Source organism: Patella vulgata, chromosome 3 (assembly GCF_932274485.2).
Source record: "Patella vulgata chromosome 3, xgPatVulg1.2, whole genome shotgun sequence".
In the NCBI taxonomy this organism is placed as follows: domain Eukaryota; kingdom Metazoa; phylum Mollusca; class Gastropoda; family Patellidae; genus Patella; species Patella vulgata.
The window spans coordinates 16,574,816-16,602,786 of NC_065881.2; the positions used below are offsets into that span (position 1 = coordinate 16,574,816).

The 27,971-nt window shown below is 34.6% G+C and overlaps 1 protein-coding gene across 2 annotated transcripts in view; it reads left to right on the plus strand.

Annotated features, from left to right (window-relative positions):
- The first annotated feature begins 6,724 nt into the window (after positions 1-6,724).
- Positions 6,725-27,971, plus strand: part of LOC126815854 (octopamine receptor 2) — a 46,358-nt gene continuing 25,111 nt past the window's right edge. The window contains exon 1 of one of the 2 annotated variants that reach the window (XM_050541848.2): positions 6,725-7,478. The gene's annotated coding sequence lies outside the window, so the exon portion shown is untranslated. The remainder of the gene's footprint in view (positions 7,479-27,971) is intronic. The other variant, XM_050541847.2, reaches the window with a different exon arrangement.

A 27,971-nucleotide genomic window follows, 5' to 3' on the forward strand; every position in this document is an offset into this window, starting at 1 on the left:
TAATACAGAAATAATTAAATAAAAAAAGTTAACCCCCTCAACAACCGCCATACTTGTTTTTAATTTGTAGAACAAACATGGCGATCGCACAAGCAGGCCACGCCCACATCCGTGTCAAGCAAAGTGCGCACATCCAGATAGTTAGTCAACTACCAATTACCTCCTGACTGATTGAAGTTTTTTTGACTATCACTACTATCAGCTTACTGAACATTATTGCTACACAATTATTATGTCTGATCATGTACATATTATTTCACTAATTAGAAGAAAAAGGTCAACCACGATGTACTTTTGCTTTAAAAAATAACAAAAAAAACAGTAAAACACAGGAGAACACAGAGGAGAACAAGAGAACACACAGGGAAAACAAGGGAATACAGGGACCCAGAAAACACAGTGGTACCAGAGAACACACAGGGGAACCAAGGAACACACAAGAGAAAATGAAAACATACTGAGGGAGCCAGAGGTCACAGTTGGGGAGCCAGAGAACACACAGAGGAACCAAGGAACACACAGGAAAAAACGAAAACATACTGAGGGAGCCAGAGGTCACAGTTGGGGAGCCAGAGAACACACAGAGGAGCCAAGGAACACACAGGAGAAAACGAAAACATACTGAGGGAGCCAAAAATCACAGTTGGGGAGCCAGAGAACACAAAGGGGAATCAGAGAACACATGGATACAAAAGAACAGAGGGGAACCAGAGAACACAAGGGGAACCAGAGAACATGGTTGTACCAGAGAACACAGTTATACCAGAGAACACAAAAGGGGAATAATTAGAGAACACATTAATACCATAGAACAGTGGGTACACAAAAGAACACAGGGATACCAGAGAACATAATACAGGGGAACCAAAGAATACAGGGGTGCCAGATGACATGAAGGGGTATCAGAGGACACAAAATGGCGCCAGAGAAGAGGAATGGACTTGGACACCAGAGCACCATTGGCATAATTTTAAATATTACCATATAAAGTTAATTGACATAAATCTTCAATATGTCAATCAATATATCAAAAGGCACTTTCAGTTTCATTCAACATAACTTGATCAAAATAACATTGAATTGTCAATAAATGTTATTTATTCAAAAAGGTAAAATGGAAAGTTCATACTTATCTGTATCAAAAAGAGAAGGGAAAGGAAATGGAATATTTTGGCCCTTCTGAGACTAACAAACAGTTATTTGTAATGTGCAGTGCCTGAAAGGAATACTCTTAAAACCATTTAGATCATTTATATGGAATACAATCACTGGTTGATTGAGCCGAGGTAGCTCAGTGAATGTGATATTGGCTCACTGACCATGAGGGCCAGGTGTTGGCCGAGAAAGTTGCCCAGGATTTATAAGTCTGGTTTTCCCTTGTCCCTCCCTAGGGAGTTTCTAGTCTTTCGGGTGGAGATGTAAAACTGAAATTGATGCAAGAATAGGCTGTAGTTGTAGCACCACTATCATGTAAAAAATGTCCTTACAGCATACGCCTGGTTGGCATGGAAAAAGAGAGAGAGAGAGAAATGGAGTTTAAAGTCCACTCGACACAAACTAGGTCATTTCGGGACTAACATATGGTTCAATTTTATTTCAATATTTGGGGTCTTTAGCAGTGGGAGGAAACCGGAGGACCCGGAGAAAACCCACGAGGTTGGACAGGCGACCCTACTCCTTGTCACGTACAACCGGGGATTCGAAACCACGCCAGTCGACTCAATGACAGACTTTATGATACAGCGCGTGCACGCTACCCATTCAGCCATCCAACCCCCCTTGGCATAGAAAAGGAGATGCTGAACATTATTTCAATTACCATGTGTAAATCCTAAAATAACCTAATTTGTGTTGAGTGGATGTTAAACCATTTAGCCTGCTTGATTATCAAAAAAACAGAAAAGATGAAATTCTGACAAAAGAAGTCAGATTTTGAAGATTTGAACAAAGTTTATTTAATCATGATGTTTGAGTTGTTACATCATGTTATAATTATCAAGACATGATGATAGAGTTGTTACATCTTGTTATAATTATCAAGTGCATGATGTTAGAGCTGATCCATCATGTTATAATAATCTGGTGTTGGAGCTGATACATCATGTTATTATCCCTGAATATATTGACTGAGTTCAATAATGAGCATTCTTTCTTAGGTTCGGGAGCTATCTGTCGGTCTGTCTGTCCATTACAGTATTTTTTTTTAACGCAACAAGCCTGTTTTGTTGGTAGGGATATTGGTGCTTATTTTCATAGTAGTATGCTTATGACTACTCAAGTCAATGAAATCTGTACAATATTGCTAAAATACATAAATATGAATCCTTTGAAGTTACCAAAACACTATTATGCATTTATCAACCCCCGACTTCCAGAGACGGCAAAATTTTGAAGTCTGCCGTACTTTATCACACTGGCTACCTACTGTTTATTGCACAGATTTTAAGACTTTACATGCAAATGTTTAAATAACATTGTCCCTGCACATCTATCTGACTTGTTAAAAGTTTACATGCCCTGAACAGACCTTCAATGGTCATCTGGAAACTCTCTTTTACCTTCAAGATCTGTAAACGAGAACGCTTTTTTTCTTGTTGGTGCAAAAAAATAGGACATCAAACCCCATTCCATTTAATTTCATTTTTCGCATCAAGCTCCAAAGCTTTGCCATAAACTTCCACTTGCTATTAAAAGCAGTCCCTTGGTTGAAGCATTCAAGAAATGGTATGAATGTTAACTATTTTATTACCACTTTTATCTGATGTTTGTTTTTATTTTCGACTTTTTTATACAATTATATTACAATGTTTTTAGAGCTTTATATTTATGTTTCAAGCTCTATAGATATTTATATATATATTTGATTATACTAATTCAATATCCTATTGTCACTTATACAGTGCCTTATACAGTGCTCTATAAATGTTGTATAATAAATAATAAATAACAATAAAAAAGTAGTAGTAGTAGTAATACTGCCAGCTTTAATGCTTATTCGACACTTGATTAAACATGGTTTTTATCGCCATGGTTATGTGTGCAATGTATGTGTTGGATGATTTTTCGGGGGGTTGGATGGCTGAATGGTTAGCGTGCGCGCGCTGTATCATAAAAGTCTGTCATTGAGTCGACTGGCATGGTTTCGAATCCTCTGTTGTACGTGGCAAGGAGTAGGGTCGCCTGTCCAACCTCGTGGGTTTTCTCCGGGTCCTCCGGTTTCCCCCCACTGCTAAAGACCCCTACGCGCAAGCGAATTATGTAAATAAAATTAAACCATATGTTAGTCCCGAAATGACCTAGTTTGTGTCGAGTGGACGTTAAACCCCATTTCTCTCTCTCTTTGGATGATTTTTCTTGGACGGTGACATTTTGGACTGCTATTCTTTGGTTTCCAACTGTCAAGTGATATTTTATATTAGTAAATAGGACAACCTAAAGACTAAACACTAGCCCCGACAAGTGAGAACCAGTGTCCCCTACAGCCCCTAGACAATCCTCAAAGGCACCATCCCTGACAAGTGTGAACCTGTGTCCTAACTACCCTGAAGCTCAAAGACACCATCTCTGACAAGTGTGAACCAGTGTCCTAATTACTCTGCAGCTCCATGACAATTCTCAGACACCATCCCTGACAAGTGTGAACCAGTGTCACTGGGCAGTGTCCTAACCCTACAGCCCCTAGACAATCCTCACAGACACCATCCTTGACAAGTGTGAACCAGTGAGAACTTGTGTCCTAACCCTGCAGCCCCTAGACTATCCTCACAGACAACATTCCTGACCTGTGAAAAACAGTGTCCTAACCCTGCAGTCCCCATGCTATCCTCAGAAACACCATACGTGAGAACTTGTGTCCTAACCCTGCAGCCCCTAGACTATCCTCACAAACAACACTCCTGACCTGTGAGAACCAGTGTCCTAACCCTGCAGCCACTGGACTATCCTGACAGACAACATCCCTGACTTGTGATAACCAGTGTCTTAACCCTGCAGATCCTAGATTATATAGACTTACATGTAAAACATTATTGAACATAATTATGTGATATGTTATTTATTAGGCCGGGAGAGGTGGACATGTCTAATGTGTGTGCTTCAGATCATAAGGTGTGTCATTGAGTCAAATGGTGTGCCTTGAAATTTGGTAGTCCTCACCATAAAATGCTGTAATAATAAAACTAACTATATGTAACCTGTGCTGGTAAATTGCGTTATTGTTATTTTCACATTCTCCGCCTTAATACCTTCAAAATAATGTATGGCTGGTATGAATTGGGCGAAAATTGACTGGGCTATATCCGTTTGAAGTTGCCCAATTCGGAAAAGGTAGTTTTGACAAAAGGCAAGTTAAAGAAGTTGGTATGTTCTAAAACAAAATCACATAGCAACCATGCCATATATTTGTTGTTTTTTCATTTAATATTTGTCTTGGTGTTATAAATTAAAACAAAAGAGAATATTCCATACATTAGTAATATAGGTTTTGTATATTATAAATTTTATGGGAATATAACTTCTGTTAATCTCACCAATTAATTAGCACCTTTGTATTGGTGCTCAGGAGATTAAGATTGTTGATTGGGTAATCAAGTTTAGTTTCTTGATTATCAAACAAGCTGCCACAGCTCTACATGTGTTCTATTATCATCGTCACATGACTCAATTAAAATAAGGTTTTGCGTGTACAATACGTCTACTGTTATTTTCAGGTAGCATAATGGTATCAGAATCTGTACCCCAAATAGAATGATGAACGTAGCCATGATACCAAAATACACCACAGGGGGTGTCTGGGTCGAGAATATTTACTTATTGTATGGGTTTTAAAACTTGTTTCTATTCATTAAAATTGGGATTATCGGTAATACTTTGGCTATATATATATAAACTAGAGATTCACGACTTCACGTCAATGCCAAGTATTACGTCAGGAGATTGACCGGTCCTCCCGTTGCATGCGTCGAAAAATAACTAAAATTGTTCTCACAATAAAAGGCTGTGATAAAACTGAAGTGTAATGACCATAGTATATGTGATGCAAACTATATTAAAATTTAAACAATATGTTAGAAACAGCTGGTTAAGTTAAACATGACATGAGATTGTTGTCTACTTTGTGCTTAGGTATGCAAGATTTTGTTCTTATTCCGATAAATAAAAATGATGTACAGTTGCACATTTTACATCATAACTTGCTATATATGGAGAATTTTTTTTTCAATAATTATTTACTTTTCTACAAAAACAAGGAATATTGATCATGACATGTTGTCATATGTTCTCCTTTTATATTGTTTTTTCAGGTTATTTCTCTCAGGCAAAGGTTTTAAATAAATGCAGCTCTGTGATGGTTAAGCACATAGGATGCTGGACTGTTGTCTAGAACAGTTCAAGGGTTCCGCAAGATAACATTTGTATACAAAATTCAATTATCCAACATGTCATAAAACCCAAATTCCAGAGGATACTGGAGTCTAAAAGCAGAAGCATTCTTCCCATTAGGAAATCTTTTTATTTTTGTTGAACTAATTATGTATTAATTTACAAAATTTATGGTATTTTTTATTGTTAATACATTTTTAATTAAATATTAGTTCTCTCTTTATCTGGGAAGCCACGGTGGCTAAGTCGGTAAGACGCTGGCTCACTAGCCCGAGGGTCATGTGTTCAATCCCGGCATTGGCTAAGAAAGTTCATCAGGATTTTCCAACGTGGTTTCCCCTTGTCAGTGATGCAGGACAGAGGGCCTGACAAGGACAGCTGTCTAGTCGTTTGGATGGGATAAAAAACCGAGGACCTGTGTATACATTGGCATGCATGTAAAAGATCCCTTGGCAGTTGGAATTCGATATAAGGGTAGGCCATAGTGCCGTTGCTCAGGCAAAAATTTCCCACATAGCACACAATATGGCATATGCCCATCTTCATTAGCCCAGTATAGAAGCAGAACAGTAGTACGTTAAACCCCATTTCATTTCATTTCAGTTCATTTTTCTCTTTATCTCACATTTTGTGGTTCTTAATATTTATTCTTTTTTAATGTTAGAGATTCATACAAGCTTTTTTAAATTAATGTAAACAAAAATTTGGGAACCACTGGTCTAGAAAATCCTGGGTTAAAATTGGTGTGGACTGAAAATAATTCTTGGGATGTTCCAAGACCAGTTCCCACAAGAAAAGGCTGACATGGTAGGTGTTACATAGTTGTTCAGGTAGGTGAGTTGTTACACATTCAGCTTGCATAATCAATGGCATATTTATTTATGGTAAAAACATTGTTTTAGAACTAATTTTGGGGTTCCATTAATATTTTGGGCCTGGGCATTAAAACATACACAAATTAGCACTTGGCAGTTGTGATTCAAAGAATAATTAGGAAAATAATGCCGCTGTCTAGGAGAAATTCTCATCCTTCACTGTGTTAATCTCAAAATTCTGTTCCTTTATAACAGTTTCGAAACGATCTAAGTACTGTGTCTACATGACAATAAACCCATATTGTTTCTCTCAAACACACCTTTTCTCTAAGCCACACTCATCCACCTATTTCCTGGCACTCTGTTGTTTTGTTGGCCACCCACCCTCTCTTCTATCATGTTATAATTACCTCCCTCCCTCCCTCACTTTATTCTCTAAGCCATCAATAAACACGAGAAAACACCGTGTTTTAACTTATAGTGTTAGAAACACAGCATCCGAGGTATAGCAGTAGAAACCGTGAGAGAAGGATCTAGTGTAACGTAGAGAGAGAGAGAGACTAGGGTAGTATTGAACTGCCAGTCAATCCAATATAACAGATCTATAGGATAGTATAGTGAGATAGCCTTTAGTCTGTCAATCTGTTGGTAACATCAGTGTAACAACACATGGCTATAATAGAATTCTGCTACAACGCTAGTAGTAGTAATATGGTCGAAACACACCAGGAATGAATGCCACAAACTTTGTATCAAGCCACAAGGCTTTAGTAGAACAACAATATTGAAGTAATTCAAAGTTAAGTGATACAATGTTGCAGTAATTAAACTTAAGTGATACAATATTGCAGGGATTCAAACTTAAGTGATACCAATTTGCAGTAATTTAAACTTCAATTAAACTTGTTGCAGTGCCAGTGAATAAAACTTAAGTGATACAATGTTGCAGTATTTAAAGTAAAGTGATACAATGTTGCAGTATTTAAACCACAGTGATACAATGTTGCAGTAATTAAAAACTTTAGTCAGAAAGATTAGCAACAACTAATTCTTTTATGAAAAAAGTAAGTTTTCTAAAGAACACAATTTGATTGAAAAGTTCTACTAAATGTCCTCTATTCAAAGATTTATTTTAATATAAATATAGTGATATAAGACAGTATTCTACTAAGTTTCACATCAAACTGTGATAAATCTACAGGACATAGGAGCAGTGAAAGATATCTTTTTTTAAAAAATAAAAAGGAGTAAAATTAACAATGGAATAAATCACTTGCACAGGTAATACAATTTAGGGGAAAGGGAGAGGACATGTATTTATTTAATAAAAAAAGGGGAGAGAGGGGATTTATTGAATGAAATTGGGTAATCAATCATAAAAAGTGTGAAAGAAGGTCAATATGATCATACTTCAGAAAATAAATGAGTGTAGCCATCCTAATGAATTAACTGTTAGAAACAGCTCACAAATATTCATTTCATTAATATAGGAAAAATAACAAATTTCCATATTTTCAACCAAAAAAAAATATATATATGGATGAGAGTTCTGAATGGATGAGAATTCAGAATTCAACATTAGTTGTTGTCTTTTAAAAAAGAACTGTAATGTTGTCCATGGCAAAGCTTCATGGCTAGTGTTACTAGACTGAAGTTAAAATTTCTGGTGCAGAAACATATATACATGCTGAGGATTAAATTAATATTTGATAAAAAATGTGAATTGTACATAGCAAACAGAGGTTTAAGTACTGAAAACTATAGCAACAACATAGCAAAAACCTGTGTTAGCTATAGTTATTAAGTAATATATAATATATGTTGTTACATTAAAGGCTCAATACCACTCTTGTTGTAACTGAATAATATGTCCTAATCTTTATTCTGGTCAACAAATTGTACTATTTTACAATATTCCAATTAATTGATGATACAAATTTCATTTTAACACACCTAATTTAAAAAATTGGAAAAATTCAACTAAATGATTTGAAAAGCCTGACGTAAAGCTTTTCAAATGTGACTTGGATTTAAAAATATCTTTGAACCCTCTGGACAAGTAAAATAAGATTTAATGGATAATTTACACAACAGGTAAGACACTAACACATCTAGTACTTAGAATAAAATAGGGCTATTTTTTTATTTTCTGGAGCTGTCAAGTCAGCAAGAGTGTTATTGTCCCTTTAAGCATAAACTCAAGAGACTTCAATCATCAGCAAGATATCAATTCGGACATGGGTAAATTACTTTAACTTAAACCAAAATTGAATAATAACTGAAATATCTACACTATAACAAGGAAGAAAAGCTTGGTATTTGAAACTAGTTATTAGTTATATTCTGGTTCCATGATTTCAATAAGAATTTCTGGTATGGAGTTCACTTAAGTCATATGCATGGACAGTCCTATTGTGTTGCCTTAAGGTTATGTATGATACATGTATTAATTAATGATGTCCAGTTTATGGTCTGTCATGTTCCTTCAGGATATGCTTGTGGCAAATAATTTTCTTGGTCAGAATTTGGTCTTTTGGTATCATAGGCTTACAGGAGAACTAGATAAAAGTGAGCTGAGCATAAATTCAAACTTCCTGAATTTTTCTTTTTGTTTGAAAAAATTGACTGACTTTCGTCAGAATTAGACGGGTGATCACAGATTCAATTTTCCAGAATTTCTCCATTTTTGAAAGAATAGCAAGAAGTGACTTTTTAAGTTTTTTCAGAAAATATAAATATTGTTTTAAAATATTAGCAAGATACTTTGTACTATAGTTTGGAATATTAGCCTTGAACCTTCTTCCTCTTTTAATTTGCCCCCTACTATTCATTTGCGGCGAGAGGGAAGGGTCAAAACGGTATTGCTCACTTTGTCTGAAACACTGCAGAGCCAGCAAGTCAAGTTCATGATCAGTTAAAATGTTGCGAACAACATGGGACGGAAAGTAAAAACTTTGCAAATAAATTTCTGAAGGCATTTAGAGAAAATGGTTCACCCACCAAAATACTGGCCAATATAGATACAATTGTAATGATTGCCCAAATCTATGACTGTCTTGCTTAAATTTTCAGTTGCACTGCTTTGGTATAAGAATAACCAAGCAATTAAGTATATAAGTGATGTCATGTCATTATTTTTTCAAGAAAAGCTGTACAGACTCTGTAAAATAATACTATAAAGAATTTTCTTGACCACAGTGGTCTCATCTCTTGGACTTAGTCCTTGTGATTCAAAATCTAAAAAGACCATACTTTTTAATGTTTAAAATTTCAAAACTTAAAATGGAGAACTTTAAGACTTTGAGAAGAGATATAACAAGCAAGTACTTTTTGTTTGTAAATAGACAATAGAGTAAACGTGGAATCAGTTTGATATGTCCATGAACTTATCCTCTTCAATGGACACCTGAGTCTACTTCAGTATTTACTTCAGTTATCTTTGATTAACCACGATGATTTATTACTTACAGTTAAACGTCCACTCAAGGCAAACTAGGTTAATTAGGATTGAACATATAGTGAATCTTTAGCAGTGAGAGGAACCTCAGGAACCGGTGGAAAAGCCACAAGGTTATATAATTAGGCATCCAACATTACTCTTTGTCACATATATTAAGATCATGACATTTGACCATTCAGACATATGACTCCCCCATCTTGATTTAAGTATATTATCCATCAACATGTATATTCTTTCAATATGGGATTGATTTTTTGCCCAAAACAATTCAATATGCCATTCATTTATTGATCTAAAACAAACTGTAAAATGATAAATAATTCACCTTGCTCTCTAGCAATCAATGACTTAAGTATTGATATTTAAAGGGAGAGAGAGAGAGAAATGGGTTTAACGTCCACTTGACACAAACTAGGTCATTTCGGGACTAACATATGGTTTAATTTTATTTCAATAATTCGCTTGCGTGTAGGGGTCTGGTATTTAGCAGTGGGAGGAAAACCAACAAGGTTGGACAGGCGACCCTATACTCCTTGTCACGTACAACCGAGGGATATTTAAAGGGATAACGTCAATAAAAGTTTTTCAAAGTCATACTAGTTCAAAAAGTCATACAACAAAAATAAAAAAGTTTATTACATTTACCCCATACTATAATGGTTCAGAAAACAATAAAACATGAGCTGATATAAGGCACAACCATTTGAAGTTTACATTAGTTACTTTCGGTGTCCTGCCATCACCTTTATGCGTAATATGAAATGAAATGAAATGGGGTTTAACATCCTACTGTTAAGACGGTAGAAATAGAATTCAACGAACAATCCAGCACCACACTGACTCACTAAGCCACCATGACTTTTTGAGTTTATAAAGACATCTTATTGACAACTTCCTGCTAACAAAAGAGAAGAATGTTTAATATTAAGACCAATGACAGCCTATTTAAAGTTAACCTATTTTTTTTCTGATTCAACCAGAATTAAGAAATCGATGCTTGTTTAGATAATGTTATCAGTGTTAAAAAAGAACTAAAAATGTGAGATACAACAAATGTATACTGGCGAGTGTTTTGTAGAAAATTGTTATATTCTGTAAGCTAGAGTTTACCAAGATATCAATAAGTTTATATTATAGTAATGAATTCTGTATTAAATTAGGGAGCCACGGTTGATCAATGAGTATGGCACTTATTAACTGAAGAGTCCAGGGGAGAAACGATCTAAGTCACCTTTTTGTCTTTTCGCATAAAAGGCAAAACAGACTTTTGGTCGAGAATACTTGACGCGAACAGAACAACGAGTGGGTTTAATTACAACTTCAAAATGATGTTTAATATGAATTATAATTACTAGTACAACAACTGACTTCCATTTTTCAGCCAAATTAAGGTCAAATAAATACGATGGACTTGTATTTGTCCTGGAGGCTATTTTCAGAAGGGCCTTGGTTCGATGGGACTCCGATCGTTTTTACCTGAAATTGATTGTTCCACAGAAAGCTTATACAATTTGCTACCAGATGGCGCCATTAACTGGGGTTCATTGAAAAAGTGACTTAGAATGTTCTTCCCCGGGGCTCTTCAACTAGGATAGGTGGCTCAGTGAAACCGAGTGAGTATATGGCACTAGGTTCCATGTTCAATCCTGGTGTTGGTCTAGAAAATTTCCCAAAATTTCAGTTTGGTTCCAAGTGTCAGCAAGTGCAGGACAGAGGGCCTGGCAAGGAACAATGTCTAGTCATTCAGATGGTATGAAAAACTGTTGGTGGCCTTATGGCTGGATAGTCTTTATGTCTTGGAAATATCAAAGGTCACCGGTTTTCATCCCAGCATGAGCTATACCTGCCACAATCTGAACAAAATACCACCAAAATTCACTCTTATTGGTAGTATTATTATGTCTATTATAATATTATCACAACACATATATAATGCCATCTTTTTCACCAAAATGGTTTGATGAGCTTTATATACAAACTATCTGAATGATAAATTTACATGAAACGAAGTAAATATATTTGAAAGAAGATAATGTGAAACACAAAACACATAAATTACATCACAGTAAGAAGTATATGAATATCAACTGAATAATTGTGAAATAATCGATGTCTCTTAAAAACAGCTAATGACTCCATTAGTAAATAAATACCTGTAGAAATAAATGGGTATTTTTTCTATTTCTTCAACATAGCTATAGATTCATTAATGCGTAAAAGTAAAATAAAGACTGTTAGATAGTTTTGGAGCTTGAGCACTTAAAGACCTTCTGCTGGTTGATACAAGTTTTACTTTAAAAATTAAAGGGTATATTCTCCTCAGATCGCATCAAGATACTAAGATTTAATCTTTACCAAACTTTCAAGACTCTTCGAGTCACCATTTCTCTCTCTCAAGGGGCTGGCCTTTTCTAATACAACAGACGTCTTGGGAGAATATTGCTAGAATTATTCCATGGTTTCATAGTCTGATTAATTTGGTTTGTAAATCATAAACTTGTCAGGCTTAATGTAAATAATTTTCAATAGATGATCTGTTTAAGTAGTTCCAGTCTTAAGATTTTCCCTAAGTGATCTGTTACTAGTAATAGTGGGCTGTTTAGACAGAGTCCATATAAGCTTGGCTGTATGAATATTTCAGATTTTCCTTAAGGTGGCCTGTTTAGAGAGGGTCCATGTAAGAGTTCCATACGTGGCCTGTTTAGAAAGGTTTGACTGTATAAGTATGAAAGACGTGTAAAGAATATTAAGTAGTTATAAGTAGATATATGTGTATAGATATGTATCAAAGTAGAAGCAGAATAACTGAAGTATATAAACATGTCTATTATATACAGATATACACGTCAGATAATTTCAATCTACATGTATATATCAAGCACCTGCATATATAGACTTACTACAGTATACTCATAATGTAACACCTGGATGATAATTACATTCCAGGTAGTATAATGACACAGACGCACATCATGTAGACGGTTTAAAAATATATCAGAATTAAGCAAAGATCAAAAAATGGTTTTGTCACGCCTTATACAGTTTTCCGGGAGATTTGATCTGTAATTGATGTGAATAATAGGCTTCACAAACTATATTTAGAAAATCTATACAAAATCTGATGATATATTTTTTTAAATCTTTATATAGTGATCTATCCATGTGGTGACAAAACCAGATGATTTAGAAAAGCATGGGCGTTTAAACCATGCTTTGCATAAAGAAAGAATCAAATTTATCTATGAAAGCAATGAGAGACTCAACAATAATTCAAATTGATATGTAACTGAACACAAAAATATATTGGCTACTTTCGTTTTTCTTGTAATTCTGTGGTAAGTGACGCCCAAAGTTGAATATTTCATAGACATTTGACATTTTCACTTTTTCTTAATATTTATATTTTAAATATTCGGAAAATACAACATTTTGAAAAAAACACCCTTTAATCTTAAAGACTTCTTTTTATTGGTTTAGAATATTTTATGGAATACAACATTTTGAAACGTACCCTCTAATTGGCTTAGACATACGCAAACTTGATTAAGCAATGCACCAGAAAATTCTTATTCTCAAGAAGCAAAAATGAGAATTTTGTAAAATATGCCAGATACAACAAACATCCGATTGACTCCCCACCAATATTATACAGTTTTCTTATACCATAAACAAGTTAAGCTAACACTATATTGTGTAACAGAATATTTGAAATGTTTTGTACAAGAAGAGAATAAACAGATTTTACCAGAATCAGCCAATTAAATTACAGACAACAAGTTAAATGGTAAATTTAACAAAAATATGGAATTGAAAGTGTTCTGTAGACAAATAACTTGATGATTAAATAAACAATGCAATTAGTTACATGGCATCCTAGAATCGATGTTCATTGCAAATTGGTAGAAATGAGTTATCCTTCAGTTGTTGACAGATGATTACAAGTCAATAAAGATGGCTGTGTAAAATGAGTGGAATATAATGTAGAATGACCATATAACTCACATTAAGAACAGTTTTTTGGGTAGTTATATACTTTCTGTTAATTCTGGGATACTGGACTGTTTATTAACTTAAATCTATAGAGATTTGGAATTTTGTTTCAAAAATTTTGCCAGTAAATTTAAAACATATTTTGTTTACATTGGATTATCAAATTAATTTTTTCAAAGCATATTATGACAATTTTTAGCATTGCCCCAATTCTTTTACACATAATAGCTATAAAATTTAACTTTTTTTATTGTGTTTAAAGGTTAAATTCTTTGAAATTCAAATTTCATACCATCACCACTAGTTCAAGACTGTGTATGCTTGAACAAACCCTGCTAGAAATGGAATGCAAGTTTGAATCCAATTGACTCATAAAAGAAATCAAAGTATAGTTTATGTAGGATGTTAAATTCCATTTTGATTACTTTAGTGCACCTTAAAAATTTCTTTCAGGGAATATTGCATGATAGAATACATTAAGTTTGGTAACAATCTATCTCGTATGAAATACTGGTTATAATTGACTATGTAATAATAATATGTTTGTTCTGGTAACTGGAGCAGTGAATACCGTAAAAAAAAATGCATGGTATTGATCTACTCGTCTTGGCTGGTGATAAAACGTCAGTGATTGACTGCAGATAGACTTGTTACATTCACAATCACTTATTCAACAGTTCAGACTGTTTTTTCTATAGCCTATTTAAAGTTCCGTTAGCAGATTGACAGTCTACCAAACTGCGTTGTGTGGTTTGGTTAGGAATTGAATGGCATATGGTTTATTGTCTCGTTATTGCAATACTTTAATCATTTTCAGACTACATGTCTTTTTCATTGCAATGGTTAAATTTGCAATGGAATAGGTAGAATTTTGCTCAGACAGCATTAGTGGATCTCAGTTTTGGGTCCCACCTAAACAACTAATCAACCCTGACAAGAGAGAAATGTTCCCTGGACATGGTGACCTTAGACATTCTGGTTGGGAGGTCAGTGACCTACAGCTCAACCATCGCACCACTGTGGTGCACCACCACTTTCACTGTGTGGAGACAGTTAACTAAATCCCAACAGGAGGTGATATGATATCTACAATATAACCCTGTTTGTGGCAGATTACCCATAACTGGAATCCCATTCGATATTTTCTATGTGATTTCACTATGAGGTTAAGCCGAGGGTAAACTTTCTTCCATAACAGCCAATCGACAGTCTGTGACACCGCCTGAGACAGAAGTGGATGGTAAACTCTCCCCGCCCCCCCGCCTGAAGATGAATGATCTGTGACAACACCCGAGACGGGAGAGAAAGGCAACTTATACTCTCCCACCCTAATTGCTGGCAATCAACAAATTACAACAGTGGCAGTTTCAGTTTAGAGAAAACTGAAATAAGTGAACTGTCCTAACCCTGGGTTACAGTCGCAAGATGTATTTGAATCTAATCTGAAACAATCACCAGACCACAGTAATTTTGTTATAGAGAGAATTGCTGTTATAAGTAATCACACAGAGATATCTTGAACAATCTGAGCTACTTTTCACAGCTGGTCTTTTGTAGACACTGGCAATACAAATAACTGTTTCTTGAGAGAGAGAGAGAGAGAGAGAGAGAGTGAGTGAGAGAGAGAGAATCTAACATTCACTCAACACAAAGTAGGTTGTTTCATATACAAGCTTGGGAGTGACACACCATTTGACTCAGTGACAGAGAGAGAGAGGGAGAAATGGGGTTTAACGTCCACTCGACACAAACTAGGTCATTTCGGGACTAACATATGGTTTAATTTCATTTCAATGATTCGCTTGCGCGTCAGGGTCTTTTAGCAGTGGGAGGAAACCAGAGGACCCGGAGAAAACCCATGAGGTTGGACAGGCGACCCTACTCCTTGTCACGTACAACCTTGGATTCAAAACCACGCCAGTTGACTCAATGACATGCTAACCATTCGGCTGACAGACTTTAAGACTTAAAGTGCAGGTGTTAAGTCAATCGGCCACCAAATCCTTCTTAGAATCAAAGAAAGGATAATGAAAATGCCACTGAGTAAATTCACCATTCTCTGCATTAAATGTAACCACAGAAAAAAAGGTGGCCTTCACCTTGCATTCTTTAAACCGGTAAAACTTACCAAGTCATAATTGAATAACGGAAGTATTGTGTTAACGAGACTTTGAACTCAATTGCCTTCCTTTGCTTTTTTTAATAATTCAAACACATTACTTTTGTGTAGATTCAGTGTATTAAAATCTCATAAAATATTTAAAGAACGAAAAAAGTCTACTTTCGATTCACACTGTCTCGTTCGCTTACACAACTGATATCCTTTACATTCCACACGTTCCTTGTTAAATCAACCAAAAAAATATTATTTCATGTTTCCTTTTAAACAAGAGTTGTTTTTTTCTGCCGATGTTATTTCAGCAATGCTGACTTCTTTTGTTATTTCAAGCCGCTGATCATCCTTTGCATTTTTCAGACAATATCTAATTTGTCCTGGCTTAAAAAATTAATCCATGCTGAATTGTACTCAAATTGATTATTTAACAGTAAATATAATCCTTAAAAACAAAATTAAAATATCAATGGTAGCAGATAATCTTCAGAATTGTATTCAATAGAATTAAGAAGAGGCCTATTGAAAAGGTTTGAACAATTGCAGTGGATACAAAAAGTTGACAAATGTTCAAATGATCATATCTTTGTAAATACTTCCTTTTTTGAGATTCAACTGTCACGATGTTGCAATTTACATTTAATTAAAAACCCTCCAAATGAGATCAGAGACTTTAAGAGAATAATTCTTATTTCTAGTATCTTGTCCCCTTAACATATATAACATTAATGACCTTGGAGTAGTGACATGTATATTCAATGCACAATTGTCCAAAGAACAACCATGCACTTGGACAACAAGAAGATTACTATAGTTTCTGGTTAATAAACAACCAGAACTGCTGATACAAACATATCAACAGAAAGATTAAGAAATACCTTCATGTAATTTTGTTATTTCTTAAATAATCCTATATGTGATGTAATTAGTCAGGTTTCTTGTTTTTTATATTGTATAATATACACATGTATTTATTTGAGACTTAACATATGTCTGAAACTAGAGAAGTTTCCACGAATCATTTGATAATACAAGAAAAACATATTGTTCTCTAAAATAGCTCTACCAAAAGCTAAATAATGAAGCTACATGTACATGTAATTAATATCCACCAATTTTAAATGTGTTTTTTTTTTGTTGGCTAACAAATTAACGAAATGGTGTGTGAGTGTGAAATAGCTTTATTTAACATCCACTTCCACATAAATGATATCGCAGACAAAATGAACTGGTATATTTCTCTTTCATTTATATGTACGGATTATCCAGTTTCAACCAAGGGAAGCCTTCCTAGTTGATGGGTCGCACTATTTAAGCTGACATAGCTAACATAATTTGGTTTTCTTTGTATGAGGCTATTCTGAAAGAGGAACTTTCCTTTTCGAGGCAGTTTTTGCATTCTGGTTCAGAAAAACAAGTTTTATAATCAATTCTGGTAAAGGCATCTGTCACAGATATTGTCATGTTAAATTCAGATTTTGTCAGGTACAGTCCCTCTTGTACCAATCCTGTCATTTTGTTGGATTTGTTTTTTTTTCAATCTTTTGACTAATGACATCTTAATACATGTGGGGGTTGGGTGGCTGAATGGTAAACGCATGCGCATTGCATCATTAGGTCTGTCATTGAGTCACGTGGCGTGGTTTCAGTTCCCAGTAGTATGTGACAAGGTATAGGGTCGCCTGTCCAACCTCATGGTTTTTCTCCAGGTTCTCTGGTTTCTTCCCACTGCTAAAGACCCGTAAGCCCAAGCGAATTAATGAAATAACCATATGTTAGTCCAAAAATGACCTATTTTGTGTCAAGTAGATGTTAAACCCCATTTGTCTCTCTAAAATCATTATTTCCTGGTGTATTTTGAATGGCACATCATATTTTGGTTTGGGAAGAGATCTTGGTTTTCAAAAAGATTTTCTTGAAACTGTATATTTCTGTAAACAAGAAGAATGATTACCTTGTAATTAGTTGGATGTAGATTCAACATGTTTGATGTTTTTCTGATGTAGAAGTCGAACCAGCTGACCTCCGTCCATCATCACATACACACTAGTAGTACACTTACACTTTTTCAAATTAACAGTTTAAGCATGTAATCATTTTTTTTTGTTTATATTCAGGCATCACATTGGCAGTCAAATCTTCAATGTCAAAAAAGAAAATGAATCAGAACCTAAAATTATGATTTGGTAACCTTGACTACTGATCTTAGTTTTAGACTCTACAGTACAATGATAATAGTATTTAAATCCCAAAATATTAACTGGTGTCTCATTCAAGATATTAATTTATCAAAATATCAATTCATTTAAAGCTCACTAACAATATTAACTCATTCATTTCATAACCCCATGATATAATTTTCTCACAGCGGTGTTATGGCCTACTGTTATTTACATTTCTATTAGAGGATCATTAACGCCCCGTTCAAATCACTAGATGGTATCCTTTACCTGGCCCTCCATCCCACACCTTGACAAGGTGTAACCAGGCTGAAAAATCACAAGGAACTTTCTCCGTCGATTGCGGGATCCAAAGTAAACAACATTTTGATGTGTAAGCCCTGGTGTAGACATTTCAAACAAGGAATTCTGCGCCAACTGTTTACTTCAGAAACATTCTCTTCTGACCATTCATTATGAGAAGACAAACAAACGTCTGCAACTTGTCGAGGTATAGAATTCAAATCAAACACATGTTCACCATTTTGTTGGAGATTAAAATACAGTTTATCATGGATGTAGAATAATTAGTTGATTAATCAACATATGTAAACACCTGTAAATCATTTCCTGAAAAACATCATCTTGTTTTCAGTAAATAGTTTTTTATTTTCTGTTTCAATTTTTTACCATCTACAGGAGTCTAATCATGCACTAAAGGTTGCACTAAGCAGTATCAATTATTCAAGACACCTGTAAACTGTACAAATAATCATTTTGGATGCCAGAGTTATATAGTTTTCAGGTTAATTAACCTTCAAATTTAAACATCTTTCAATTATGAGACTAAATTAATCTCCCTCAATTGAACCCTTAAATAATAAATTATGAATTTGTAATAAAATAAAATGTTGTTTTACATCCTACTTTTCTGCACCAATTAGGCTATTCAGTGTGATTTGAGGACCTACTTTAATTTCGAATTCCAAATGTAGAGGATTTTTTCACATACATGCCAAAAAGTACATGTGACCCTCCGCTTTTTCGTCCTATTTGAACAACTAGAACTTGTTCCATTTAATGTTGTCACTTATATTTGAGTAGATATATAATCTAAAGAAAAGGGGAGGGCATAATTATTAATTAACAGGTATTAACCAAGAAAAGTTTGCACTCCTTCACACCTGTGCCCTCTCAGTATTGTGAATTAATGCATTTCAAAGCAATCAATAGAAGACAACTGAAAGTAGAGTTTTTTAATGTTGATACCACATTTGATTACACAAGAGTAAAGATTTTTGGATTGAAGACATCCATCTATTTCACATAAAATTAATCAAATTAACAGCTAGGGTACTTGACACCACTAGTGACAGTGCCAAGTCAAGCATTCTCGTCTAGAATTAATTACAACTGTTTCCTTACGACACCACATACATCAGAAACCAATTGGGAAAAGAATTTCTGGCACAAAATCTTAGCCTATTAACCTTCTTACTTGGTTGGACATGAAACTACCATGGGATAGTACTGGCAACAAAAAGTGGGTCACTGTGTCAATTCTGTTACCAAAGTTCAAGAATGACCACATGTGTAATTATAGCTTATTTCATGCATATTTACTATACCCATGGTCATTTACAACCACCCAGGAGCAAATTACCAAGAACAAAATTTGTGTTTCTGTGTCAGTTGATCAGTGACCAAAACTCATTTATAGATGATCACATGTCCATTATTAGCTCAGAATTCCACAGGAATGGGTGTGGACAGCATCAAATGGCTAAAATTGGAATATTGAAAAGGGTAACAGTCATTATTGAGGAAATCATTAAGAGTTGGCCCTGAGTTTCAGATAGAAATAGGATTTCAAACTATTGTAGAAAACTGTCAGCTAAGCACGGATTACAATAATTTCTGGCAGATTAAATATTAACGTGATGAACTTTAGATTATTATTTGATTCTCAAAGGAAGTCAAGGGATGCAACCGTAAGTATAACTCTCAACAATTTTTTTATAGGCGTGTTCAGTTTTAAAGGGACTGTTTAGCAGAAATCGGTGATCTGACACACTCTGAAACAACTTGACCATGGTAATGCACATAAAAGAATCTTGTCGACAGTAGGAACTAGCTGAAGAGTAAGCCAAAGAGCTGCACATCATCATAAAAATTTCCTGTTTATATAGCACACTGCCAGGTGCACGTCTGTCTTCATTAGCATGGTTGGTGCAGAAAAGTAGGACTCTAAACCCCCATTTCATTGGTGCTTGACCGTCACCTTGTAAGGCGTTGACATATTGTATTTAACATAAAAACATCAATAAACATACAAACCATTAAAATATATATTTTATTAGTTTCATTCTTATCAAAGGACATTACTTATCCATCAGATCTCATCTCGAGGGATTGAATGAGAAATACAACTGATCCTGCTGGTTGTCACATATAATTACTTGCGGACATTACAAACATTAGAGGATATACAAAATATATCTCACTTGTCAGGTCGATTAGTGTTCCCATCCCCAGAGCAAAATTCTGTCTCTCTCTTCAACAATCTATGTATTATTAGGTTTGTGAAAACTCCTTCGAGGTCAATGGAAATTGTGTTTTTTACAGGAAATTCATATTATCAGCCGTCTTCATTAGCCCAGTTGGAGCAGAACAGTAGGATGTTAAACCCCATTTCATTTCATAATTTCATTTCATATAATCATCTGCCGAAATTGGAAAACAGTTCTGTCAATAATAGACTGAGCTACATTTGAATGAGAACGGGGAGCCATAGTGGTTCAGTGAATAAAGCGCTGGCTTACTAACCAGGAGGTCCCAAGTTTAGTCCCAGTGTTTGCTGAGAAAGTTCCCAGGATTTTTCAATGTAATGTCCCATTTGGCAGAGGTGCAGGATGGAGGCACAGAAAGGAACAGTATCTAGCTAGTCATTCAGATTGACAAAACATCAAGTACTCGTGTTCACATTTATGTGTACATAGAAGTAGGTGAAAACGCTGCTGTCCCTACAATTTACCTCAGAGCTTAAACCCAATTTCATTCCGTTACAAGACATGGCTGTACTGGAGATCCAAACTGCAGTTAGGCAAATCTGCCTTGATAAGGACTGTATCCCATCCATTCTGAAGAAGGCAAACCTGCCATGATGGAAGTGGATCTATGAACAATATCTAAATAGGTCATATGTTATTTTATTATTTCTAATTCTGTTTTTAATTGCAAATCTATATTTTCATATTCATTAATGCTTGCTTAGTCATTAAAGGCAGGCAGCAATTAATCTGTAAGTCAATTTAAATTATGACAGGCTGAAGTTATGTCAACACTTTCATAGTAACTGACCATATTATTATTATTTGGATAAAAGGTCAAATTTATGTCAGTTAAACTACTAGTTGGAGAGACCAGCTTAGGGAACCTATATATTAGCTGGAGGTCCGATCTATAGGAAATTATAAGTTGTTGCTGTTATTTGCTCTTGAAGTCAGATATTGCAAATCTATTCCACATTTATTATACGAGTTCTCAATTCACACCTTTCTTGGAATTTAATGTTCAATTATTCATTTGTTTGTGGGGTTTAATGCCGTTTCCACTGAGGGTCATATCGCAGACAAATGATATACTTCCTCATTGATGTGTTTTACAAAGTCAATGATTTAGGTTATTTGTTGTACTGGAGATCCAAACTGAAGTCCGAAAACCTGCCATGTTGGGACTGGATCCCAGCCCTTCTGAAGTAAGATATTGCAGATCCAATTCTCATATCTTATATAACCAGTTCTCAATACATACCTTTCTTGGATATTAATGATTTTTTTTTCTCGTCCATGTGTTTTATAAAGTCAATGATTTAGTTTATTTGTATTTATGGGGCTCTTTTAAAACATTGATTAAACAATTATCTTCTCCTTAGTGTTAATGGCTTTCTCCTTCAACAATCTACGTCCTTTTCATACCCCAATTTTTAATGGCTCTTATCGTAATTTTTACACAAAAGTTAACATACTGGTAATTTTGATGGGAATATTTCTGGAATGTTTCGGAAGACAGAATTGTGTTAGCATGTATTATTAGAGTTTATTTATGGACAGTCTATTTAATTATGGACTTTCATATTGTGATACCCACAGTTTCAGTGTTCTTATGATAATAGTCATACTCTTTACTCCATGTTAAGAGATAATTTTCCGTGCCAGGAGCTGAGACAGTTAAAATAAGATTACAATTATTTTTTTCTTTAATTTCTGATTTTTACATGCAATCTTAGTGTTTTCTGACAGTGGTAGTTCTATGTGTATCAACCAGTCAAATTATAACCCAAAACCCATCATATCACTCAGTGTTTTATTGTTCATTGACCAAATTTGGGTAACAATTTTACATCCCGTCTAATTAATAAATAGAGGATGATGTCCATGAAATTCTTTTCCCTTACTGAATTCTAGGACACCTGATAGTGCTTCTTCGTTTAATCATTTTCAGATGAAGCTATGGAATAAACAGAGGTCTTCTTCCTCTAATACGTTTTAGATGAAGCTATGGACGAAACTGCAGTCTTCTGCTTCTAATTAGTTGTACTACCGGTAATCGCTTTTTAACAATGTCTTAAAAGAGTTGAGTTGAAATGAAATGGAATAAAATTGGGTTTAATATCCTACTGCTTAAAAGAGGTAAACGCTGGTATATACTTAAAAGTAGTTTAAGATGAAGCTATGCAATGAACTGATCAAGTGCTTTCTTATTTTAATAAGGTTTAGATGAATCTATAAATAAACTGAATACTTCTCATTCTAAAATTTTTTAGCTTGAGCTATAAAATAAACTGTTTTACATTTGTTTCAAAAACAGAATTCTGGAAAGATCAATTCTGTATATCTTTTAATGTCCTATTATTCGAAGTTTGCCCTTGAACTGTTTCTTCCCCCTCACTGATTTTCAAGTAGATTTATTGACCTGGAATTAAGACTTCATTTACAAGCAATCTGATGACAGACATCTGATAAATCGAGTGAAAAATAAAAATATCTAAATATTATTTCATCTTGAGAAATGGCCACACATATATCATTTTCTGACATCTTTCAAAACAATTCTGACATTTTGTTTTGAGTTCTCCATCTGGTAAGAATATTCTACTAAGATGGGTGGCTTTTGTTTAAAAAAACAAAACAAAACACAAATTTTAATCGGTTTCATATGTTATTTTAATCTACATATTAAAACCCAATATTATTTCCTTAGAACTGTTGGGAACACATTAAGAGTCGATTCGTAGCATATCTAAACCCATGATGCAAATCCCCTGATCTAATCTAATAGATATTACATTTGAATACACAAATGAACTATATTGTTGGAGATAATGGCTGCTCTTATTTCTGAAGCACAATTTTTTTGTGAAAACAAATCCCTAAAGATTAAATTATATCATCACTAGAAATTGTCAAATATGAAAGATTGTTGCCTATGATTATATGCAGTTTGATAATGTCTTTATCAAGTTTGTACCAGCATGTTGGTTTTCCAGCAAATGTAGAGATTGTCTATTCCTTTAGGTCTAAAAATTGCACTTGACACTTTTCATAAAACCATAAACAGCTATATATTGCATAGCGGTGGATATAACTACCGTATTCTTGTCTTCAGTGACTATTACCTTTGGACAATACACTTCATTGTAATCACTGAACACAACATATTTATGAATATCAGAAATATTTCTGTATTCCTTTTTGATACAATTTCGCAATTCAAAAATTTTAAATTTTAGCTGTTGTATATTCTAAAGTATCCGGCCATTAATGCTTGGGAAGTGTTCCGTCAAAATGTCCCATTGACAGAATTGATTGGTTTTTTCGTTTTATCATTTCACATAAAAAGGAAACTGAGACTAAGAGTGCATCCGTTCTCTTCTGAAGTCTAATTTCATTAACGGCAAACATTTATAAATACCATACTCTACTTGAATAGCTATTAAAAATGTCTGCGATTTTTTCTTAAGATCTTAAAAATAAAACTCTGAATGGTTTTAAATTGGAAATGATTTCTCAAGAGGGATTGTTGGAAAATAAATTTCGAGAAATGTCATACAGTTTGTTATTTGTTTGTGTTTTAGATTTGATCTTGAGGAATTTTAGATATCATGATCCATCAATCATTTATAATATCTAAAGATTTTTTGGGTGTTGGAAACAGATCATGTCTCTTGGTAAATTATTTATTAAGGTAGACATTTTTACATGTTTATTATTGCTATAACCACAAGCTTAATTAGATTTAGACTATACTTTGATCACAGCACTATAAAGATACCTGGCAGTAGGAAATCTTAATAAGAATAGGACATGGTGCTGCTGCCAAAACAAAATTTCCTTCATGGCATACTCCTTAGCCAGGCTGATGAAAACAATTAAGATGTTAAACCTATTTCATTTCATATATATAGAGGATATTTGTCGTTTTAGAGTGAATAACATATTTTAATTCATCGAGAAGCAAGAAAACGTATATTTTCACGAATGCGTAGCATGAGTGAAAATGTAAACGTTTTCTTGCTTAGAGATGAAATAAAATATGTTATTCACGACAAAACGACAAATGTTCTATTTATTTTATGATTTTTCAATCATTTTAGGTAAAAACAACATGGACTACTTTGTCCGCTTCTAGCCAGTGGAATAACACTTTTATTTCACTGATAAAATGCGGTATTCCACTACTGATCATAAAATAAAATGTCATATAGTTTACATTTAGACAACCTAGTAATCTTTTCACAACATTGGAATCATGTACATAACCAGTTTCGATATATGTGTTGGCTTAGAAAGTTCTTCTGACTTTTCAGTGTGGTTACCCATTTGAACTAGAAGCTATTGAGAAGTACACTGTTTTTGATTTAATAGGTATTCCCAAAGAACAGTTATTCTATTTGGTGTGGTCTGAATATTATGTCCTAATAGATACTACAATATTTTTGGCAAAATCCATCCAGATAAGGGACTATTTAACTGTCATAAATATTGGAAATGAAATGAAATGGGGTTTAACGTAGTACTGTTCTGCTCCTAACCTGGGCTAAGGCCGTGTTGAATTGATTCCTTGTTTCTCCTGCCACCACTCTGGCAATCATGTGCGGTAGTGCGGTAAACACAACACAAAGTGGGTTTCAAAACACAAAGTGGTCTGGCATAATACCTATAAAGTCTGAGGGTTGTGTACCATTTTTAATAATATTATAAATAATCTAGTTATATTATTGGTTAGAATAAAAACACAGATAATATTTATTTAATTAAATAAATTTAATAACAAACTAAAATTAGGTAACAAGAGGCTTCTTTGTTTAACTTTTTAAAAAATGAAATAACCATATTTTGATATAAATTTTCCGTATTCTTGTGTTACAATACAATGAAAACATTCCAGTTAGACGAAATTTGATTCGCTTCTTGAGTTATAACTTATAGATGGTTTCAACAATATCATCGAACGTGAAAGTGCTGGGAATACACACCAAAGTCGAGTCGAGATAAGTAAATTCGCGTACCGGTCGGCCTAATTTATTGATGTTCAAGGAAATAATAGTGGTCCCGTTCGTTCGTTAATTTATTGATGTTCAAGGAAATAATAGTGGTCCTGTTCGTTCGTTCGTTCGTTAAACTCCATAAACGAACGAACGGGACCACTATTATTTCCTTGAACATCAATAAATTAGGCCGACCGGTACGCGAATTTACCTATGTCCCGGTATAGCTCACCATTTTGTAAGGCGTGTGTTATTTATTACACAAGATATGATTGGGTAATACTTGAATAATAATGACGTGTTATTTATTTTAGCCAATGAAAAAATTGATTATTCAGGTTCCCGGTTGAATATTAGCGACTGTCTTACAGTTTATAATATGCTTTCTCATTAGCCGAAATGACTGCTACACGCGCCATTTTGCGGAATTCATCCAATCATATACAGTGTAACTTATTCCATAGTATGCGGGCCCCTACATGTGTATTATCAACCGGATCCATTCACTTGATTTGATATTTGTTTATTCGGTGCAATGCCTATTTTCTGTCTTGTCCGCAGGTTTATCTTGTAGATTTTTGTTTTGCGTGTAGTGCGGCCCCCCTGCACTTACTTATTTAGTTCGTAACGAGGAATAAACAACGACAATTGACTTCTGATGTTTGGTAGAATTTTTTTTAGATGTTATTAACGTAATTTTTTGAATATTTTTTTTTGTGTTAAAAACGTAAGCGCACGATTTTCGGGGTCCTCGACCTAAGCGCGCGGGCGAGGAGAAACAAGGAATCAATTCAACACGGCCTAATGAAGACAGGCATACACCATGCTATGAGGGAAATTTTGCCCGGGCAGCGGCGCTACGGCCTACTCTTATATTGAATTCCAACTGCCAAGGGATCTTTTACGCCAATGTGTACACGGGACCTCGGTTTTTCTAAGACCTAACTTAAGTAACTTTTGCCACTATGAGTAGGGTGGTATTGTATTAATATTCATTCCATTCCTTCCATGCTGACAGCAGTAGATATCTTTCTGAGACCTAACTTAAGTAACTTTTGCCACTATGAGTAGGGTGGTATTGTAGTTATATTCATTCCATTCCTTCCTTAACAGAAAGACAATAAATTTCGCTTTTGCTGGACACTAACTTACTTGTTTGTGAACTCTTTTGAATCATAAAAATAATCAGAATCTAACTATATACAATACATCATAAAAAGTTATGTTCCAATAAAAAACAAAACAGACAAATTAATTTGATCAAAAATAAATTCAAAGAGGGAAATTACGTTCTGAATGGACACAGGCCAGATACGTGATATGGCCACAAATTAACTGTATTGAAAAAAACACACTCGATAAATGGTCCCTTGATACAGGTCATATTAAGTTATTTTCCCCTGTAGTAATTAGAACTGTATTTAAGTCTCCCACGAGAGATGAGGTTGGTCAATTATATCGGACAGTTTGATGATTGTACCCCAATAAAATCTGCCATTTTAGATTAGCGATTTTATGAATTTAATCTTTTTGCGTAAAACAACCATCCATTGTCCATGAATTATCTTTCTGTCAAATTCTATTAAGCAAACTAATCAAAGAGTTTGGTTCCAGGTATCAGGTTTAGAATCTCCAGAGATCAGCAAAACCATTGGAAGTGTTAAAAGATAGGTCCCAGCTAATCAAAGGGTTTAATTCTGGGTATCACGTTTAGAATCTCCAGAGGTATGAAAAATTACTCAAAGTGTTAAGAGATCGATCCCTACTTAAAACCCTGAACAAACGTGGGATATCGTGATTAATCGAATCTCCAGAGAAAGATCAAATGAGGTTGAGTTTAAGAAGATAGAGCCCTACTGACCACAGACCGAAACTCAGCTATCACCTTAAAGATTACGGAAGTACCACCTCAGTTTCGATTTAAAGTAGGTGTAACTATATACTGGACTAAGTACAAAAGTATATATTTCTTCGTTCCCAGCAATAACGCATAAATTTTTTAAAATATTTTTACCGGTACTCCATATTCAGTCAACTTTCTGTCTAGTCACGTTTTCAGAATGTATAACAAAAATAAACTTAAAAATATATATATTCTCTTAAAAAAAAGTAGGGGATATTCAGAAGCAATACAAAACTGCGGAAATGCACTGCTGTTTTTATACGCCCACATTGAAATGTGGTCGTATATTGTCGTCGCCCCCGTCCGTCCGTCGGAAGTCCGTCCGTCCGTCCGTCTGGCGTCCACAATTGCTTGTGGACGCTCTAGAGGGTAAAGTTAATATCCGATTGACTTTAAATCTATATACAGTGTTTAAGGCCATGAGACGAAGAAGCCTATTAATTTTCAGCGATTTCCGATAATTACTGCCAGAGTTATGGCCCTTGATCACTTCAAAAGATCTTGTGGACGCTCTAGAGGCCAAAGTTAATATCCGATTGACTTTAAATTTATACACAGTGTTTAAGGTCATGAGACGAAAAAGCCTATTGATTTTCAGCC